Source organism: Oryx dammah, unplaced genomic scaffold, assembly GCF_014754425.2.
Source record: "Oryx dammah isolate SB20612 unplaced genomic scaffold, SCBI_Odam_1.1 HiC_scaffold_24, whole genome shotgun sequence".
NCBI lineage: Eukaryota > Metazoa > Chordata > Mammalia > Artiodactyla > Bovidae > Oryx > Oryx dammah.
Genome location: NW_024070208.1, coordinates 31,297,457 through 31,320,270, shown reverse-complemented (window position 1 = coordinate 31,320,270; position 22,814 = coordinate 31,297,457). Strand labels below are relative to the sequence as shown.

The window sequence follows — 22,814 nt, the reverse complement described above, 5'->3', positions numbered from 1 at the left end:
TCCACCCACTTATTTGTCCATCCACCCACCCACCCCATTTACCTGCCTACCTAACCACCCACCCATCCATCTACCCATCCATCAATTCACCCACCCACCCATTCATCCATCCAGCTTCCCACCTATCACCCACCCACCCATCCATCCACTCACCCACCCATACATCCATCCACCTACTCACCCATTTATCCATCCAACTAGCCACTTATCACCTACCCACCCATCCATCCACTTACCCACCTGTCGCCCACCCATGCACCTGTCCATCTACCCATCCAAACATCCATCCATCCATCCACAAAGACACTCCCTTTGACCAAACTTTAGTTTGGCTTCTGGAAATGTGCTGGGGCTTATGAGGGGGGCCTGGTGCTGTCTGCAGGCTCATGGCCAGCGCTTCCCCACAATAGCACCCACCCCTCTAATTCTGTTGCGGTGATTTCTCAGACCTGCCCTGGAACCCTCCTCTTTGGTGATGTGAGGTTGTGTTCCTCTTGGGCCTTAGATGGTGTGTTGGTTTGGGATCAGGTATGGCTGAGGGCCTCGCAGGGCAGCTGGAGTCCAGTCCACACCACTACATACACCAGGAGTAGAGGGGAGGTTGTGTGTCTTCGTTGATGGTTCCCACTGGCTTGTAGGAGGGGCGCTGGCAGGAGAGTCTCATTTCAGCCCAGATTCCTGCGGTTCCCTTGGAACAAGTGGTTAAGTGAAGAATGCTGACACTGGGAACTCCACGGCTCTTTCTTCAGGGATATCAAGAACTTAGAGCAACTTTGGAGGTGAAACCACCGCAGAGAACCTCTGGGGTCTGAAGGTGTAGGGGTTGGTCAGGGTTTGAGAAGGGGCGAGTGCTCATTGGCTGGTGAGGCTACTGTGTGCTCGGGTGGCCGCCCCGTGTGTACTCATCAGAAGAGAGGTGTGTTGACTTGGCAGCAGGTGGTCGTGGATCCCTCAGTGGGAAAGGTGAGAAGCCAGTAGGGGAGCAGCGGGCAGGAACTCTCTGCTGGAGAAAGGCCTAGCCTGCCGGGGTGCATGGGGGATGGGGTCGGGGATCCGCAGCTGTTTACTTCATCAAGCCATTAGCGAATAATTATTTCTATCCCTGACACAGCCAAGGAAGTCCTCCTTATTAGATTAAGTCTCCTTGGGTTGTTTGCTGGCGAGTTGGAGCATAAGGGCAGCCTGGAGCAATGAGCACACAGGTAGGTGGCGTTAGGAAGATGGCATGAGTAGGAGGTGGACAGGTGGCATTTGGAAGTTTGCGTGTGTAGGAGGCTGGCGGGCTTACGTCTTTTCTGTGCCTGTCATTTGCTGTGTGTGGTCTCTCATGGCAGGCTTCTCTCATGTGCCGCCTACTGTGTTTGGAAAATGGGGGGTTGAAGGTTACTCTTGGGTGTGTTACACTCTTTCCTTAGCTTTTGTAAGCGAGCCCTCTTCTTATTGGCTGTTGTTACGTAATTGTTGTTGTTCAGTCGCTAAGTTGTGTCTGACTCTTTGGGACGTAAGAGCATGCCAGGCTTCCCTGTCCTTCACCATCTCCTGAGTTTGCTCAAACTCGTGTCCATGGAGTCAATGATGCCGTCCAGCCATCTCATCCCCCGTTTCCCCCTTCTCCTCCTGCCCTCAGTCTTTCCCCGCATCAGGGCTACATAATGAATCAGTTGCATATACTATGCATAGTGGTAATACGACACTCTTAGTCCCTCTGGACTGCTGTAACAACATACATCAGACTGGCGCCTTACATACAGCAGACATTTGTTCTCACTGTTGTGGGTTCTGGTTGGCCCGGGATCGTGGTGCTGGCAGGTCTTCTAAGGGCCTGCTTTTTGCTCTGTCCTCACCTGATGGAAGGAGCAGGCCAGATGCTCTCTGGGGCCTCTCTTATTAAGGTACCAGTCTCATTCATGGGCTTCCCAGGTGGCTCTAGTGGTAAAGAACCTGCCTGCCAATACAGAAGCATGAGAGATGTGAGTTCGAGCCCTGGATGGGGAGGAGCTCCTGGAGGAGGACATGGCAACCGCTCCAGTATTCTTGCCTGGAGAATCCCATGGACAGAGGAGCCTCGCCAGCTACAGTTCATGGGGTCCCAAAGAACTGGACAAAGAGTCGCTGAAGCGACTTAGCACGCTCATGCAGTCTCATTCTTTTGAAGGGTCTGCCTTCATGATCCATTCACCTCCCAAAGTCCCCCCCTCCTAACACCATTATCTTGGGCATTAGGTTTTTAACATATGAATTCTGGAGAAACTCAAACATTCAGACTGTAGTATATATTTAACCAATACTTTATGTATGGAAACCTATTGATTTTAAGATACAAGTTGTGTAACTGGGCACTTTTCAAGCTTCGATGAGTTCTAACCTCTTTTTGATTATTTTTCTTGAATTTCCTAGGTAGACAATCATATTATTTATAGGTAATTATTATTTTGGTTTCTTTTCTTATTTCTGTTTCATGTTTTATTGCCAGAGTTTAGACTAGATAGGAGATTGTTAACTCAGTCTGTTGAGTGATTTTTTTAAAATATAAAATTGAGTTTTCTCTACCCTTCAGGATTTCTCCTTATTAGTCTTGTGAGCCTTTGTGCACCTGCAGACTCATTGCACAATAAGTTCAGTTTCCTTAGACAAACAAAGCAGTGTGTACACATAGGCATTAGAGGTGAGGCAGCAGTGCCTGTGATGAGGACGGAGCCAGTACTGATGACAGGCCGGTGTTGACTTGGAGAACTTTGACTCACCTGCAGAAGTGAAAAGCCAACATAGTGTGTTAGCTTCTATAAAGACTGTAATAAGGCAAGTACATTTGTCCAGAAACATGCTAGTATTGATATAGTGATTTTAAATGTTTTTCAAAAGTAATATGGCTGAAGCATGGAGTACAGAGCCTTGGATTGTAAGAAATGGTGATGAAACAGCGGAAGCAAATAACGAACACATTTAACGAAGTTAAATTTTTATGCTTGACCAGACTTACTGCAAAATACTGATCTGAATACTTAATATGGGCACTATTGCTGTTAAATGACAATGTAAGAGAAGTAATCTCAAATCATCCAGAATTAATTATCTTTGTACGAGGCTGTTTGAAATTACTCAAAATAGCTTCTGAAGGCAGACAACCCTTCTTTACACGCAAATAATTGCCTTCTCAGGTTGTAAATGTTGCTGCATATTAAACCAAGCATATTTTTGTACCTAATTCTTATATTTCTATCAGTTTATCTTATGGGGAAGCCAATTTGAGAACTGAAATCATGCAACAGAATAATTGTGGTTGAAATGAATATTTCTAAGCTTGATGCGTTTTGTCTTCGTGTTGCATAATATCTTAGGATGTGTGTATGACAGACATGCCAAAAATTGCATTTAATTTCCTAAAGACTCTAGTATTAACAAATTTTATATTAGTCTAACTGGTAGCTAGTAATATGTTTTATACTGAGAGAGTCAATATGCTTCTACCAGCAGAGGAAGTTAGTTTAATATAACTACTTTGTGCTCTGCTCCCAAACTTCATACTGAATTTTTTCTGCTGTGTTTTAGAATTATCATTTTGACAACTATCCAAGGTATTGTAATGTAATATTAATGTGAGTTAGAACTAATATCTCAGTTTGGAGAGTTAAAACGGAAGAAAGCAGATATGTGGTCTGAAAATCACCTTTGTGCAGGGTTGGGACTAGAAAGAGATGAGTCAGGCAGTTGCCTCAAGCACAAAGTTTAAGGGGGTGCTAAAAACCTAAAAGCAATAAAAATAAATGATATTTTAATATGGTTAAAAAATGAAAAATAATGCAAAAATTCATGAACTAATTAGCAAACATTTTAAAAAGACAAACATTATAAAGAGTCTTTTGTGTAAGACTCCAATATGGTGAATGATGACTAATCATGTTACTGATCATGTTTTTAAAAAAAATTTTGCTGATCGTGTTTTAATTTAAACTTTTGATATTGTTCACCATGAATTTTTTTGTATTAATTTTTAATTTTAAAAATATCATTTATCTTGGAACCACCTCTGGAATGTTAGAGTAAGGACATTCTGTAAATTCTTTTTTTCCAAAAAAGTATAAGAACAAAATTTCACTGAGTGAGGCAAAAATTGTCAAAGCTGAAACAAAAAGACTCTTGGAAGAAAACACAGAAGTAAATTTTCATAATCTTAGACTAGGCAGTGGTTTCTTAGCTATGATACCAAAAACATAAGTAGCAAAAGAAAACACATTTAGGTTGGGCTTCATAAAAATGGGTTTTAGAGAGTATCATCAACAAAAAGCCCATAGAAGGGGAGCAAATTTTTACAAATTATGTATGTAATAAGAACTTGTATACCAAATAGATCAAGAATGGTTGCAACTCAATTATATAAAGATAGAAAGTGAAAGTCACTCAGTTGTGTCTGACTCTTTGTGACCCCATGGACTGTATAGTCCATGGAATTCTCCAGGCCAGAATACTGGAGTAGGTAGCCTTTCTCTTCTCCAGGGGATCTTCCCAACCCAGAGATCGAACCCAGGTCTCCTGCATTGCAGCCAGATTCTTTACCAGCTGAGCCACAAGGGAAGCCCATATAAAGATAAACAACCCAATTAAAAGTTGGGCAAAGACTTCAAGTTGATATTTCTCCAAAGAAGATATACTAATGGCAATTCTACCTATTAAAAAGTGGTGAGCCTTGGTTATTCAGTTCAGTTCAGTCGCTCAGTCGTGTCCGACTCTTTGTGACCCCATGAATTGCAGCACGCCAGGCCTCCCTGTTTATCACCAACTCCCGGAGTGCACCCAAACCCATGTCCATCGAGTCGGTAATGCCATCCAGCCATCTCATCCTCTGTCATCCCCTTCTCCTCCTGCCCCCTATCCCTCCCAGCATCAGAGTCTTTTCCAGTGAGTCAACTCTTCGTATAAGGTGGCCAAAGTACTGGAGTTTCAGCTTTAGCTGAAAACTAAAGAACATTCCTTCCAAAGAACACCCAGGACTGATCTCCTTTAGAATGGCCTAGTTGGATCTCCTTGCAGTCCAAGGGACTTTCAAGAGTCTTTTCCAACACCGCAGTTCAAAAGCATTGATTCTTCAGCGCTCAGCTTTCTTCACAGTCCAACTCTCACATCCATACATGACCACTGGAAAAACCATAGCCTTGACTAGACGGACCTTAGTCGGCAAAGTAATGTCTCTGCTTTTGAATATGCTATCTAGGTTGGTCATAACTTTCCTTCCAAGGAGTGTCTTTTAATTTCATGACTGCAATCACCATCTGCAGTGATTTTGGAGCCCCAAAATATAAAGTCTGCCACTGTTTCCACTGTTGCCCCATCTGTTTCCCATGAAGTGGTTATTAGGGAGATGCAAATGAAAAGCACAATGAGATAATCACTAGTCTCCACTAAGATGGCTGACGAAAAGTACAGGCAATACCAAGTACTGATGACTGTTGGAACCCTGGTCCATTGTTGGTGGAACTGTGGAACAGTACGCTCACTTTGGAAAATTGTTGCTGGTTACTCAAATTATCAACATAGAGATAAAATACAGCCAGCAATTTCCTTCCTAAGCATATACCTAAGAGAATTGAAACTTATACACCAGTTTGTAATATAAAAACTTATACACCAGTTTGTGTGTAATAGCCCCAAACTGGAAACAGTCCTGGTGTCCATCAGCTGATGAATGGGTAGAATGTGGCATGTTCATAGAATAGAATGTTAGTCATTCATAAAAAGGAGTGCAGTACAGTCTCATGATACAACATGTGTGAACCTGGAAACATTTTAAGTGGAAGAAGCCAGACATTAAAGGCCACATGTTATGTGTTCCATTTATATCAAATATCCAGAATAGGCAGATTTGTAGAGACAAAATAGATCAGTGGTTGTCAGATGCTAGGCGTAGGGAGAATAATGGGGTACCTGCTAATGGGGACTGGGTTTCTTTGTGGGACAGTGAAAATGTCTTTGAATTTGATAGTGAAAAATTTAGTGAGTCTGTTAAAACCATCGAATTGCACCCTTTAAAATGGTACATTTTATGGTATGTTAGTTGCATATTAGTTAAGCTGTTATTTAAAAATGTATTCACCTTGGTTACTGCGTTTTTTGGTTCCTCTTAAATTTCATGCCAGAGGCAAAGGCTTTGTCACACCTTAGACCTGACCCCTGTGTTATTTAATAGGCTTGTTGCCTTTGAATTCAGTCGAATATCTAGGTCAGAAGATCAGAAACCTCATTAAGGTTGGTCCTTATGTGTGAGGCAGCAGCATGATACTAGAGAAGGAAACTCCAGTGAGTTGGTAGAACCTTGAGAGCAACATTGTGTGAGCTTTTAGTGGGGGCTTCCCCAGGTGGCCCTAGTGGTAAAGAACACCCCCCTCCACCCCACCTGGTCAGTGCAGAAGACATAAGAGACATTGGTTTGAGCCCTGGGTTGCGAAGATCCCCGGAGGAGGGCATGGCAACCCACTCCAGTGGGTTGAATCCCAAGGACAGAAGAGCGTCATGGGCTACAGTCCATGGGGTCACAGAGAGTCAGACACGACTGAAGCAACTTAGCATGCATGCAAAATCTGTGCGTTCAGCAGGGCCCTGCTGCATTATCAGTCACGGGAGTGCCGTCTGGCGTCCATGGTTCTGTAATCACTGGGAAAAGCCAACATCATTGTAACAGATATTTGTTTTTAATTTTAAACTTTTTATTTTATAGTAGGGTATAGCTGATTAACAATGTGGTAGTTTCAGGTGAACAGCGAAGGGACTCAGCTGTATATATCCATTCTCCCCCAAACTCCCTTCCTATCCAGGCTGCTACATAACATTGAGCAGAGTTCCCTGAGCAGTAGGTCCTTGTTGGTTTTTCCACTTTAGATATAGCAATGTGTACATGTCCATTCCACACTCCCTAACTGTCCCTTCTCCCTGTCTACCATAAGTTCGTTCATTCTCTAAGTCTGTGTAGCAGATTGTTTAATAAAGAGGAGACAGGCTATACTTTATAGAGTAGCACTGTCCAACAGAAACAGTGTGAGCCACATTAATGTTTCTAGTAGCCGTATTAAAAAGGAAAACGGTAGATAGGATGGATTTAAATATATTTTATTTAACCTAATCCATCTAAAATATTATCTTCAGATAATTGATATTAAAAATAGGGAATGAGAAATAGATAGATGGTCTAAAAAGAGGTCAAAAGGTTTATTTTGCAACTGACTACAAGTTCATACCAAAAAAAAAAAAAAAAGCAACTTAACAATAGGAGCTCATTTAACAGGTCTCCTGGTAGGAGGGAAGATTATTTAGGTGCTTTCTGCTCCATTTCAGAAGAAGACACAGCTTGTGAACATGTGGATTTTTGTACACCGGGTGCTCACACGGCCTCTACTCCATTGGTTTTAGTCCCAGCAGCACTGGGCACCCCATGTGACATCCATAGCGGTGGGGGTGGTTATGGTGGGGTTCATAGCAGTGGGAGGTGGTGGGGGTGCTGGTTGGGAAGGTCCTGAGATAGACGGGTTACTGAGTATATTATTAAAAATAATGTAATAACATACTTAGCCGAGAGGGAGTTGGCAGTAAATAGGGACCAGGTGGGAAGAAGGAACCAGAAACGTGCTCTCAGCCCTTCCAAATGCTGGAGGCGATTCATTTCTTGTCTTCTAGGTGCCCTGAAGATGTGCTGGGTTGGAATGGAAACAGTTTATACCCAGACTCCCTGATGCTTCTCAGAAAAATGACGTGTGCACAGCGATAGGTAGTTTTGAAGATTTAATTGTTTCATGATCACTGGGTTTTTCCAATTCTGTCTATTTTCTTGTTTGGAAAAATGGTAAAATTGTCATTTTTTCAGGTAATAAAATGGTTGAGTAACAGTAATTTTATATGAGCCAGCCTAATAATAGTAGCTGTGGTCTCTTGCAGTAGCATTTGGGAGGAAAATTTGTGTCTTTTCTACCACCTAACAACTGTTCTTCTCGCTGGGCAATTTAGAGAGGAAAATAAATTTTGCTGATTTATTTTGAAATATAATTTTATTAAGGATTTAATTAATATTAATATTGTTAATACTGTAGGATTTATAGTTGCTCTGGCTTTTTATTTCTCCTGAATTCTAAGACTGTAAGAAGCATAACAAGTATAAATTTGGTGCAATTTAAGAAAATTAAGATGGAAAATGGACATGATTATTCATGTATCAGAGGTGTTCTTCCCTTGATAAAAGCCTTAAGTCCTTAAGATCCTTCATTTATATGGTGTATTTAAGAATCGGTTTTCAGATCATTAACTACTTGAGGGATTAAGATGGAAAGAAAATTGAAGTCATGTAATCCATTGAGGATTAATCTGAATGTAAGATTAAGTATCTCTGAAATCTTAGCCAGTGGAAAAATGGTGAGTTTATTGAAACAACTCCCATTATGAAGAGCTTATTTGTGGCGCAGTTATTGTCTAGATTCAAGAACTCCTGCACTAACTGTAGCTTCCTAGTGAGACGCAGCAGTGTAGTGAAGTACTGTTTACACATCCCCGGATCCTGCCCCTTTCTTCTAAATTTTCCTGTCCCTTTTCCTTTTAAGGTTTCCACATGTGAATTGTCAACTAGGGCGAATTGTCACCAATGGCAGTAAAACTGGTTTTCTGTGGGTCAAGGTAAGTTTTCGTGGATTTCTATTCAATTTATAATTCCACTTGACTGGGACACATAGTTGCCTCTTAAATGTTGTGTGAGACTTCTTGGTACTGCAAGTAAATCGCTGGTGCTGAATTTGGGTAAATATTATTAATGATGCAAGTGAATTAAACTGGATTTTCATGTGAAAGCGTAATTTAGTTTTGCTTTTTTTAAGATGTGAGAATTATATTCAGACATGTATTGGAACTCAAGTTCAAGCAACGTGTTTTGTTAACGATTTTAAAATTGAGTGTGTCTATAAAGACATCTCTTTCATAGGGGTGATTAATCTTTTTCAGCGACAAAAGGTTGTGGCGTGGTTGTTAACGTGTTTAATAATATCAGTTGACAGAAATAGGACAAGATGATGCAGTCGCTTTTAAAGGCTTGCTTTGATTAGAGAATGTGCTTCTTGAGAGAGAAAGACCAGATTGGGAGGGAAAAAGTTAATGAAATGCAAACAGAGTTCATTAAATGACGCAGAGAAGCTTTACTGAACCACCAAGATTGCAGAAAGTTTAAAACATTTGAGACACGTGAGAGACGCTTTTCTGAGGGCTCTTCTAGCCCATATGGCATTTTGTCCAAATTTGACAGAAGCATCTCTTCCATGGACCTTTTACTTCCATCTGATGGAGAATGGTTGGACTGCACTAATTTTTAGAACGAGGTGCTTTATTGCCATATGCTAGAAACTTGTAATATAAATAAATTACCCATCTTTAAGTCAGTAAAGTTGCAATAAAAATACAGACAATTTTAAATGATGTGATTGGAGTCCCCTTGAATGTGGTGGCCTTGCACAGTTTACAGCCCTCTGTAAACTGTTGATTTGTTCTCTGGACAGATTCTAAGGAAGCGAGGCTTTTTATTGAGTTCTGCTCCTTGAAGACAGCAGAAAGAAGTAATAGCTTGGGGTGTGGCTTTGACTGGACACTTGGATTGATTGAAAGAAACTTATCAGAGGGACAGTGGCTACTGTAGGTTTGGAGGCCAGAGGGGTGGCCTTAGTTTTCTAGGCATAAAACTCAGGAGGGAAAACCTAAACCATGTTTTAAACCAAATTAAGGACCAAGTTAATGCAGTCCTTGGAAGGAAAGTGATTACCAACCTAGATAGCATATTCAAAAGCAGAGGCATTACTTTGCCATCAAAAGTCCGTCTAGTCAAGGCTGTGGTTTTTCCAGTGGTCATGTATGGATGTGAGAGTTGGACTGTGAAGAAAGCTGAGCACTGAAGAATTGATGCTTTTGAACTGTGGTGTTGGAGAAGACTCTTGAGAGTCCCTTGGACTGCAAGGAGAGCCAAGCAGTCCATTCTGAAGGAGATCAGCCCTGGGATTTCTTTGGAAGGAATGATGCTAAAGCTGAAACTCCAGTACTTTGGCCACCTCATGCGAAGAGTTGACTCATTGGAAAAGACTCTGATGCTGGGAGGGATTGGGGGCAGGAGGAGAAAGGGACGACAAAGGATGAGATGGCTGGATGGAATCACCAACTCGATGGACGGGAGTTTGAGTGAACTCCTGGAGTTGGTGATGGACAGGGAGGCCTGGTGTGCTGCGATTCATGGGGTCACAAAGAGTCGAACATGACTGAGCGACTGAACTGAATTGAACAGAATGCAATTTAGTGATAGAGAATGTGTGCTTCAAATTTCAAGCACTTCTGAGGTGGTTTTATTCTTTAGATCATTGTGTCTGTAATATTCTTGTTCTTAAGGACTATTTATACTTGAGTTTTGGCGGGAGAAATATCAATAACCTCAGATACGTAGATGACACCACCCTTATGGCAGAAAGTGAAGAGGAACTAAAAAGCTTCTTGATGAAAGTGAAAGAGGAGAGTGAAAAAGTTGGCTTAAAGCTCAACATTCAGAAAACTAAGATCATGGCATGTGGTCCTATCACTTCATGGGAAATAGATGAGGAAACAGTGGAAACAGTGTCAGACTTTATTTTTTGGGCTCTGAAATCACTGCAGATGGTGATTGCAGCCATGAAATTAAAAGACGCTTACTCCTTGGAAGGAAAGTTATGACCAACCTAGATAGCATATTCAAAAGCAGAGACATTACTTTGCCAACAAAGGTCCATCTAGTCAAGGCCATGGTTTTTCCACTGGTCATGTATGGATGTGAGAGTTGGACTGTGAAGACAGCTGAGTGCCAAAGAATTGATGCTTTTGAACCGTGGTGTTGGAGAAGACTCTTGAGAGTCCCTTGGACTTCAAGGAGAGCCAACCAGTCCATTTTGAAGGAGATCAGCCCTGGGATTTCTTTGGAAGGAATGATGCTAAAGCTGAAACTCCAATACTTTGGCCACCTCATGCAAAGAGTTGACTCACTGGAAAAGACCCTGATGCTGGGAGGGATTGGGGGCAGGAGGAGAAGGGGACAACAGAGGATGAGATGGCTGGATGGCATCACTGACTTGATGGACATGAGTTTGAGTGAACTCCTGGAGTTGGTGATGGACAGGGAGGCCTGGCATGCTGCGATTCATGGGGTCGCAAAGAGTTGGACACGACTGAGGGACTGAACTGAAACTTGAGTTTTTCCCCAGGAAAACGGAGTTGCCTTCCAAATGTTGGGCGTGTCCCTAATGGCTGGCTTTTCCTTACTGCTGAGTTTTTGTAATTAATCTTTGGATGAGATAAAAAGCTGTTATGTTGTTGTTAATAGGTGGCTTTTGATTGACAAATACAGGGTAAGAGAGATACAGCAAAGTGTTGGGCCCAGAGAGAGGGCTGCGGGTGGAGAATGTGACTGATAACTGATATGTAACTGAGATTAAAAAAAGGACAGATAGGTGATGGTGTTAGTGTTCTTGGTAGCTGAGGTCCTGGGTAGAGGTCATGATGATTGTTGGCATGGTCATGATGGTCGTGGCAGCCACTGGGACGCTGATGAATCATACAGAGGAAAGGACTGGGAAGTGGGAGCAAGGCTGGACCCTAGACACAAAATACGTGGCCAGGGAAAAAGCTTTCCTTTCTTGGGAGCTGATGACCGAACTGATTAGAGGGAGCTCCAAGGGGCTTCTCTTTGTGAAGCGATAAACACATGTTACGGTGTCAGTTATCGAGGAAACCCGCTTACCATAAGCATAACAGTAAAGAGACCTCAGAAGGACTTCCCTGGTGGTCCAAGTGCTTAGACTCTGTGTTTCCTGTTCTGGGAGCCCGGGTTCCATCTCTGGTCGGGAAACTAGCTCCCACAGGACACAGCTAGAGGATCCCGCATGTCATAGCATGTCATAGTGAAGTTGGAAGACCGCGCGTGCCTCAACTAAGACTGGGCGCAAAGAAATAAATAAAAATAAATATTAGGAAGAAAGAGACCTCAGAGAGTACTTGTAAATCCAGTGAACATTGGTGTTTATTTCCCTTACCCCTGCCAAGGCCCACATTTCTTTCCTGTGTGTGGGGGGGCGGATGGAGAGTCGAGGGAGGTTGATCCTCTGAATACAAGGTAGAAGAACGCATGATCAATTAAAAGAACCGTTTATGTGATTTATGGAAAGAGGCCCTGGTGTTATTTATATCTGAAACCTCTCTTCCCTGCTCCCACCATATGTACATGATTGAAGAAAGAAACGATGTGGATTTTTTTTTTTTAATGAGTTCAGCAGCAGAAGGAAAAGGGGAAAGAGGATTAGGGAGGCTTATGTGAGCTAATTCCCCCCTAGATAATTGCTTAGCTGTGTGTTTCACTTTGTTTGTAGATATTATGTTTGATTTTTTTCCTTTCCTTTGGAATACCAAGGAAAGAATGAGAATATGATGTTTTGGGTCTAATATTTGGTACCTGTGACTTTGAGCTAATAATTTCTTCTTCCACTGAGCTCAGATGGCAAAGAACCTGCCTGCAATGTGGGAGACCTGGGTTCTATCCTGGAGTTGGGAAGATCCTCTGGAGAAGGGAATGGCAACCCACTCCAGTATTCTGGCCTGGAGAATCCCACGGACAGAGGAGCCCAGTGGGCCAACTTCATGAGGTCACAAAGAACTGGACATGACTTAATGACTAACACTTTCATTTTCATAGGGAGAATGATATTTACTACTAGGAAAGGTCTGTGAAAACACCAGCTTCATAAATGTTAAAATGAAACAATGATATTTAAGAACAATCCAGCACTCTCATTATCATTAATCTTCATAAATTTGGAGTTGACAAACTTTATCACTCTGTGATCCAAATAATTGCCTTGATTATTTTAATAAGAGATCCTTTCTGCTGATTATGTAAGGAGGTAGGTCCACTGCAGCAGGAGAGATGTGGACATAACAGTAGCTTTTTAAACAGCAGGGTTAGTGGGTTATCATATGGTAGAAGGTTTTAGGTTAGGTGCATAGCACCATGTACATAGCACGTTGCTAAATGGAGTGATGTGACTTTACAGTGTTGAAATGCTGGTTCTATCTACCATTTTGGTGAGTGCTCACTTGCTTCAGTGCTGTGTGAGCCTGTGTGTGTGTGTGTTTGTGTGTGCACGCTCAGTCCCTAAGTCACGTCCAACTCTTTGCCACCCCTTAGACTGTAGCCCACCAGTCTTCTCTGTCCTCATTGTCTTGTTTGTTTATTGAACACTGTGTAAGGTAGGTGCTGCCAACACCCTCATTTTCCAGCTCAGAAGTGGTGAGGGTTGAAGCTGGATCTTGCAGCCAGCTGTGCCCTTAACCACTGGCCTCTACTGCCTGCCTGGACACGGGACTGGGTTCCCTCCTGAAATTCTTTTTTGTATCCGGAATTCTGTATCCCCTGTTGTATGAAGCTTGATCGTGTCATAGACAGAACTGCTTGAAAATGGAGCACATCATTCTGTCATCAGCAGGCACCAACGGAACAAGGCCGGAGGGCTCCTAGATACAAAAATTTGCGGGACTTCCCTCATGGTCTCTTGGTTAGTGCTCTGAGCTTCCATAGCCGGAGGCCTGGGTTCGATCCCTGGTTGGGGGACTGAGATCCCATAAACCGCACAGCTTGCCCAAAGGGAAAAGAATACTCGCACCATATAGTGAGATATGAGGAATTGTTGGTTATAATTTGTTTCCTAAAGACCTTAGAGATTTTTAAAGACTTAATGTTTTTTTTTTTCCCCACCAAAGAAAGTCCTGTGAGTCTGAAATATCTAAATGTCAAATAGGACTGAAATACACTCAGATTTTGAATATGTAAAGAAGCTTGGCAGTGCACGTATTTTATTTTCTGCATTAAAATGATCCTCAGGAATAGATTAGAAGCACCAGGGTATCAAGGTCCATTATTTCAGGGATACTGAGGTTACTCTTTTTCCCAATCCATCTTTTCCTTAGGGAGAAAACATAGGAGTAGAGACCAACCATATTTCAATACTTAAATCCGCAGGCCTAGAGCCCAGAATGTTAGGAAATTGGTTGCTGTGGGCGAGGGGTGGGGCAGAGTCAATAGAAGTCATGTGGACAGTCCCATCAAGATGATAAGAAATCACTTGGTTTTTCTGTTGTCTGTTTTAAATGGTGCATAAGACCGCTCAGTTTTCCGTGCACTGCTCTCTCAAACTGTTAGATACATGCTGTCATCCAGCCCTCTAGCTAGGAATTAAATCTGTGTTCTGTTGGATTCGAGGCCAGATTTTATTAAACTAGGTCATCGGGGCACACTCAGAGGGGCCTGGCTCTCACTGGCAGTGTGCCATCTTTGGTAATTAATGGGTAAGCCCGCCAGTAGGCAAATGCAATGGCTTCGCTCCTGCTATTAGAGACAGATAGCAGGGAACTGTGTAATATTTGAACAGGCGTCCAGTTTGTGATGAATTACAATAGGAGTCCTGGAAAAGTTCCTGCGTTCCTCACTTTATGTCATATGAGTTCATCACATTTAAAATGATCACAGAAATTACGGAAGGATTAAAAATGAATGGGTTATTCAAACGTTTTATGACGTTGCTTTAGCTTGCACATTTTTCATACAATGTGGATTTCCAGCCCCATCTTCCCTCCTGTCAGAAACACTGAGAACCTGTGCGGACCTCAGCCAGTTGGCATTGGTTTCCTGGGGCAGAAGGTCAGGACTTTGTGTTGAGAGGTCACATGGAGGTCCATTTCTAGCTCTTCTTTTGAAGGTTTAGTTGGTTCTGTTCAACAACAGGAACTTGAATTAAATGGCTTTTTAAGATCTCCTTTTGCCTGTAAAGGACTTTGTGTTTAATTCATCCTCATATTTTTGTGGTTGTTATTCTTTGTACTTAGAATCCTGATTGTTAGAAGTGCTGTGTGTATTTAGTGCCCACGTGCTAAGATGGAGACCTTTGTCTAGATGCCAGGAGAGGTAGAGGATGTCCCTAGTGGTTCAGACGGTAAAGAATCCACCTGCAGTACGAGAGATCTGGATGCCATCCCTGGCTCAGGAAGATCCCCTGGAGAAGGGCATGGCAACCCCCTCCAGTATTCTTGCCTGGAGGATCCCATGGACAGAGGAGCCTGGTGGGCTACAGTCCATAGGGGGGCAAAGAGACACAAGTGAGCGACTAACGCTTTCACTTTCAATGATAGAATGAATTAAATGGCTTTTCAAGATCTGCTTTTGCCTGAAGAGAACTTTTTGTTTAATTCATCTTCATAGTTTTATGGTCGTTATTCATTGTACTTAGCTTCTTGATTATTAGAAATGCTGTGTGTGCTTAGTGTCCAGATGCTAGGATGGGACATTCCTCCAGATGCCAGGAGAGGCAGAACAGCCTTTGCAGAAGTCGTTGTCACTCTCTGTGCCTTGAGGAGCAGCCTTGGCACGTGGGGGAGGGAGGGAGGTCTGTGCATTTTGTAATCTTGCTCCTGTAGGTCCAGCTTGTCAACAGAATGTGCGCTCCATGAGGGCTGGCAGCCTGTTTATGCACTGCTATTTTCCTGGCACCTGGACCACTGAATGCCTGACACGTGCTGGGTGCTCGGTGAATGTTTATAGAATGAATAAGGCAACTTGGAAGCTTGTGGCTCTGGGAGGAGGACTCCTTTCTCTTTCATCTCACTTCAAGGAAAGGAAGACTCATGCAGTCCTTCTTTCTACAGCAGAGATATATTGAGAGACCACGGTAAGACCATGCTTTAAGAAACTAGAAAGAGAAAGAAACCTTTATTCATGGCATATGTTACTCAGTGGAAGCCTTGGCTTTGTGGTAGAGCCCCTCATAAGTTGGGTTCCTTTTTATGCTCTTTTGAAAATTGCAGTATAGTTGATTTATGATGTTGATTTACAATGTTGTGTTAGTTTCTTTGTTGCCATTGTTCAGTTGTTCAGCTGTATCCAACTCTTTGAGACTCCATGGACTGCAGCACTCCAGGCTTCCCTGTCCTTCACCATCTCCCAGAGTTTGCTCAAACTCATGTCCAGTGAATAGATGGTGCCATCCAGCCATCTCATCCTCTGCCATCCCCTTTTTCTCCTGCCTTCAGTCTTTTCCAGCATCGGGGTCTTTTCTAGTGAGTCAGCTCTTCACATCAGATGGCCAGAGTATTGGAGTTTCAGCTTCAGCATCAGTCCTTCCAATGAATATTCAGGGTTGATTTCCTCTAGGATTGACTAGTTTGATCTCCCTGTGGTCCAGGGGACTCTCAGGAGTCTTCTCCAGCACCACAGTTTGAAAGCATCAGTTTTTCATCACTCAGCCTTCTTTATGGTTCAGCTCTCACATTCATACATGACTACTGGAAAAACCATAGCTTTGACTGTACAGGCCTTTGTCGGTATTTACTTACAGGCTAACACCCGGCTTCCTTAGCAGAAATACAGGGCTCTTCATGCATGCCGTGGTTCCATGTTTTATTTGTTTTTCTTAGTACATACTCTTTTTTTTTCAGTTTAGGTGCATAAATGTTTATCAAACATCTGACTTGTAATATTTACTATGCTCGATGCTGAGAACATAAAAGGAATAAAATTAGGTTTTTGCCTTCTAAGAATTTACAGTCTAATGAGATAGCCTGGTAAGTAAACAGTGTTAAAAGAATGGTTTAAGGGAAGATCACCAGGGAGGCACGGAGGTGTGGAGCTCCCAGACCGCACTCTTTGCATCCTTTCTAGGTCACTTGCAGTGAGTATATTTGGGGGCTGATCAGTATTGGTCTGATGTTAGAATTTTATATCTACAGTACCACTTAACAATAGTTGCTGTACTGAAAAATAACTTTAGGTATTCTAAGGACTCCAATAGTCAAAAGAAGTGAATTATACTCAGATAATAGCAACTAGTATGGCAGGAAAAGATAACGGGTATTTTAGAAATATTTTCAGTAATGGGGGATGTGATCATTGAGTTTAAAAGAAAATTAAATTAGTCAGAAGAGTCTTCCAGTAAGCTTTCCTATGAGTTACCATTTCATGACATTCTAGTCCCTTCCAGTTGCTCAGCTGTTGATGAAAGAATTATGTTGGCCCGAATGAGCTAGATCTTGATGGAGGTGGTTTTGCTGTCTCTCCTGGAGACTGTTTGCCACCATCTGGGGACGTTTTTGGTCATCACCCCTGCTTCTTGGCCTCTAGTGTGTACTAGCCAGGACTGCTATTGATCACTCTGTAATGCATGGAACAGTCCCCCATAAAGAATTTTCTGACCCCAAACGTTGGTTGTTGGCAAAGTGGAGATTCTCTGATCTGGATGAATGGCCTGTATTTCTCGTATTCACTAGAAAAATTTACAAGGTCCAGAATCAAATGCCCATAAGGATATTTTAAAAAAGATGATTTTGAACAAAAGGGGATTGGAGGCTAAGTGGGGGGTGGGATGGTGACGGTGAATTTTCACTATTGGCCTCTTTTCTTTTTTGGCTTTTCTGCAAATATTTTTTTTTTTTTTTTTTTTTGGTAACAAGCTTGTTTTTATTAATCTGTAAGATAAATTGTCTGATGATCGCTTAGCATGTTTTGGAGACCACCGCTAGTGCGTCTGGTGTCTAGCACAGACCCTGTAATGAAGTGCACTGTTAACACACGTTTCGGACGATTGCGCGGAAGCATGTATTTCTGGAGAGAACATTTTGTTTGTCTTCTATAAACTCCTCTCATTCGTCCATGTCGAGCGAAAAGGAAAATGTGCTCCCAGAGTTTATGACAGTCATTCTGTAGATCCAGAGAGAGTGTTAGGTCAGTGAAAAAGCAGACAGCTGGCTCCCCAAGAGGGAGACATTCTCGACTCTCAGTGCAGCTTGTTGGGAAAGCTGAACGGGCAGAAACGCGGCCGAAGTTCAGAAGAGCCCGCTTGGTCTGGAGCCACAGAAGAATCTGCTCCAAGCAGACAGCTGTACTGAAAAGCAAACTCGACACAAGGCTAGGGCAGGAAAGCCAGCAGGCAGGATATGCCGAACTCAGAGGAGACAGGAGCTCAGCTGAGCGGGTGCACTGCCAACAATGCAGGCTGATGGAGTAAGAGCCACACAGGACCTGTCTTGGGGACCCACCAGTGCAGATTCTGTCGACAGAAGCTATTGAAACATGTATATTACCGTATGTGAAATAGATGACCAAGTTCGATGCATGAAAGAGGGCACTCAAAGCTGGTGCACTGGGACACCCAGAGGGATGGGATGGGGAAGGAGGTGGGACGGGGTTTCAGGATGGGGGACCCATGTACACCCATGGCTGATTCATGTCAATGTATGGCAAAAAACACTACAGGATTGTAAGGTAGTTAGCCTCCAATTAAAAAAAGAAAAGCTATTCCAGTTTCCCTCCGTGAACCCTTTGCTCCAGCCACATGTCCCTGTCGGTTCTCCAGACACGCCTTTCCCTGCCTGCTCACCATGTCCTTCAGTCTGGAATCCATTCACTCTCTCCTCTATGCCTTCGGGTTTTCTTTTACAAAATCCAGCTCAGGTTCTCAGCCCTTCGTGAATCCCTCCCTGAGTTTTTCTGCATCAGAAATCTTCACCCGTCTGCGCCCCCCACCCCATCTCTACTCCTCCAGATTCAGGAGGCAACTTGCAGGCCTGGATTGCCACCAGGGCTTCAGGGCAGCTGCCGTCAGCTCATTGTATCTGGATCCTGAGTCCCAGGATTGGGCTGGGTAGAGATATGGAGAAAACCAGGAGGACACACTCTATGGAAACTTCACGTGTTTAAAAAAAAAAATCATCTGGGGAGTAATTCATCTTTCTGTGGTTGTTGAAGCCCAACACTAGGGACAGAACAGCATCCCCCTTCTGGCCACAGGAGCCCATTGGAAGAACGCCCTCCAGGCAAGGGATTTTGGCCAGAGTCTGAACATAGCCACCTGTCTGCTGGTATAAGATTTGAGTGAAGGTTCTGACAGTCGCTGGGCTTCCCTGGTGACCCAGACAGTAGAGAATCTGCTTGCAATGCAGGAAACCTGAGTTTGATCGCTGGGTTGGGAAGACCCCCCGGAGAAGGAAGTGGCAGCCCACTCCAGTATTCTTGCCTGGAGAATTCCGTGGACAGAGGAGACTGGTGGGGTATATATAGTCCAGGGATCGAAGAGAGTCGGACACAACTGAATGACTAACACTTTCACTTTTACACTCTGACCGTCCCTGCAGACAAAGAAGGGATGGGAAGGAAGCCTTATAATGTGTCTGCAAACCCCAGACCCAGAGGCAGACAGAAATGTAACTGCCAGCCTGACATTAGGACAGGGAAAGTCCGCCCCCCAACTCCTTGTACAGGACCCCGTCTGATGGTTTTGGACATGGTTGGAATGCACCAGTGCTTGTTTTCTTAGAGTCCAGCTTCAGCAGGGAAAGTGTGTGGGTCTTGTCTTGGCCACGAGCTCAGGAGAGAGGACTTGCTTGCTCATTGGCCAGAGCCCTCTCCCCCCGGCCAGGTGCTCCTGTTGGGCTCACCAGGGACCCCCCTCTCCGCATTCAGGCTGGAACCTTGCAATATTGTGCAGAATGCCCAAGAGCAGTGGATTGTGATCAGTTCTGTTTAGAAGAACAGTGTTCCAAACAGAAATTGCCCAGAGGGTATGCTTAACATTAACATGTCAAGCAGTAGAAAGCAGAAGAGACTTGTGAAAATGAAGCTTAATTTTGCTACAGAGAACTTTTATTCTTTCTGCTGCAATTTTTTAAAGGATGCCTCTGAACCATCCCAGAGGTCGGTCTTTAGACAGTTGATTCATTTTACAGCAAAAACTCAGATCCATTAAAATTAAAGCCTCCTGCTGGGTGTTAAAATTTCATTATCATACCTCTCCTTATTACAGATACTTGTTTTCTATTCATATGAGACCACTGGGAAGAGAAGATTTACCTTGATATTTGTATTCAGAATATTCAGTTACCTGTTTACCACAGTTTCATTTATTTCTGGGTGAAAATTTCCCCTTTTTGTGTGCAGTTGAGTATGTCTCTAAGTTGCCAAAGAGGAGTGGAATATCGCTATTAAATTCGGATGATCATTTATTTGCAAGTTAAAATGTCTTCTGAAAAGGATGAAAGCTTATTCTTGCCTGAAGCTTGTTTGTTCCATGAGAGCTGTGAGGTGTCTCTGAGGGCTGTTTCTATGCTGTGTTTTTGCCTGCGTCTCAGCAGTGAGGTATATTCCTGTTCTAGAGAAAACCTCTCCCTATGTTGGTATAGGAAGTAGAGAAAACTGAGGAAATGTGTCTGGAGTGGACCTCCAGGAATAAAAAAGCCCATTCATGTTTGCATAGTTTAAATGCAGGGCCAGTAATGCTGAGAGTCTGAACTGTGTTTTTAAATGCCATTGCGTAAGCACATGCATTTGTGCCTTGACATTGATGGAATTCATCTTGAATGACTGAATGTGCCTGAAAGCTTTGGGGAATCTGATCCACCAAGAGAGGAAATTAGAGTACTTGTTTCAAAAACACTGTCATTTGTATTTGTGTCTGCGTGTATATATACACACACATGTAAGTATACATGTATGTATACACACATATACACACACATGTCTATGTGTACACACACACACACGAATATACACGTATCTATGCGTGTGTGTACACACATGCATATACACGTGTCTATGTGTGTACGAACACACACATGCATATACACGTGTCTGTGTGTATGTACACAAACATTATCTACGTGTGCTCAGTCGTGTCCGACTCTTTGTGACCCTGTGGACTGTAGCCCGCCAGGCTCGTCTGTCCATGGAATTCTCCAGGCAGAAATACTGGAGTGGGAAGCTGTTTCCTTTTCCAGGGTATCTTCCCAACTCAGGGATGGAATCCAGGTCTCCTGCATTGCAGGCAGATTCTTTACCATCTGAGCCACCCTAAATTAACCTTCATAAAATAGATAAGTGGCTTATAAAACAGAAGCTGACTATCGTAGTAACAAGTGAAAGTGCTTGCTCTGAATACAATGAATACAAGAAAGGGGCCGCATTGATGTCGTTTCTCCTGTTCGTTGTATGAGAGTTTTCTTAGCCAATGGTGGGGGGCGGGGGGGCGGATGATAAGAAGCTGGACAGAAATTCAGCATCACCAAGATTATTTAAATGTGGATTTAGAGCTGTGATTGTAACACTGTATCTTGTCCTAACTGGATATGATGTTATATTAGTTACTGGTCAGAATACAGGTATGTACAATTTATAAATAACTGAGTGCACACATGTTGGGGGATGCATGCTCAAAGTGTCTTAAACGTTGGTGGGGTCTACTTAAGAAAGCTCAGTGGCTGCTGCTAAGGGTCCTGTTGTTCAGAAATGTGGTCCCCAAACAGGGGACTCTTCTAGAAATGGACACGCTCAGGCCCTCACCTCTGACCCCTAGAATCAGCGTCTGCATCTCAGGCTCACAGGTGACTTGTGAGCACGTTATGCTTTGGGATGGCTGAGTGGTTAAGGCGTTGGAGCTGAAATTCTACAGGGTCTCCTGGTGTAGGTTTGAACTCTGCTCCCTGCAGAAGCGGCTGGCTTTGAGGACTTCCCTGGCTTTGAGAATCTGCCTGCCACACAAGAGACCTGGGTTTGATCTCTGGGTTGGGAAGATTTCCCTGGAGAAGGAAATGGCAACCCACTCCAGTTTTCTTACCTGGAGAACTCCATGGACAGAGGAGCTTGGCAGGCTACAGTCCATGGATTCCAGAAGAGTTGGTTCAGACATGACTGAGCAATTAACACTTAAGGTTTGGGAAGCGCTACTCTAGGACTCGTTTTATGACAAACTTCTGGGCTTTTGACATCAGGGGGCGATTCTGTGATTTCCCCACACAGGAAAGTGTGGAATTTTTAAACAAGTTCTGTTTTGAATCTTCCTTCTGTCACTTATGACCTTGACCTCAGAGAGCTCCCTGAGTGTCCGAACTCCATGTCCACATCTGTGAAGTAGAGAGAAGTCAGGCACGTTGCATGTTGAGTTGGCCCACGAGATGCTGCTGGAGTAAGTGGATGACCACCTGCGTCCCACAGTCTCAGATCTCTCTCTCTCTTGCACTCACGTGACCCAAACTCAGGCCAGCTCAGAGAAACGCATGCTGAGGCTGACACGTCCTGTGGCCCCAGCTGGCAGCCGGCTGGACTGGACTTCTGCAAGCACCCGCCCCAGCTGAGCAGGTAGAGCAGCCGGGAGGAAGGGCAGGCGGCAGGTAGGAAGCCCGGCAATTGCATCGTCAGCTGGAGGCTGGCTGGGCCAGCAGTGGTGGTGGTGCTGAGGTCTGCAGTTGTTGCATCTGCTGCCTGGCCCTGGAACTCTGCCCCTTTATCTGGGGAAATCTCTCTGACAAATTTGTTTACAGAATATCAAGTGCATTTATCGGTGAGCCAGCTAATCTGGAAATAGCCTAAGGAAGACTTATATGAAACAACTGCTTTCCCTGGCCATGGAACAGAGTCCTTTCCCCTCTAGAAGAGTGCTATTTAGCATCTTTGTTTGCTTTCTGCTGTGGTTTTTGTTAAGTTGCAAATATGTCTTGAATTTCAGTCCCTGTTTAAATGGAACAAGATGGGTAGAGTGAAAAATGCAGAATAACAGTAACAACAACAGGTGAACACAAAAACAAACCTCTGGACCAGAAGAGGTGCTTCTGCAGAGGGAGGCTCTATTGTGTGTGGAGGGCTGGTGGGGTGGGGCTGGAAATGTCCCGGGAGCTCATGCTTCCCAAAGCACATAGTTCTCACCGTGAACTTACCAGGTGGATATTGTCACTGAGTCCATTCTATTGACAGTTAAACT

General features: G+C 43.6%; 1 protein-coding gene across 3 annotated transcripts in view; it reads left to right on the top strand.

The window, feature by feature from the left end:
- Positions 1-22,814, top strand: part of MTUS2 (microtubule associated scaffold protein 2) — a 379,312-nt gene that overhangs the window by 3,191 nt on the left and 353,307 nt on the right. For 2 of the 3 annotated variants that reach the window (XM_040266725.1, XM_040266722.1), the window contains exons 2-3: positions 7,663-7,753; positions 8,577-8,649. The gene's annotated coding sequence lies outside the window, so the exon portion shown is untranslated. Of the gene's footprint in view, positions 1-6,963; positions 7,754-8,576; positions 8,650-22,814 lie in introns of those variants that run through there. The other variant, XM_040266724.1, reaches the window with a different exon arrangement.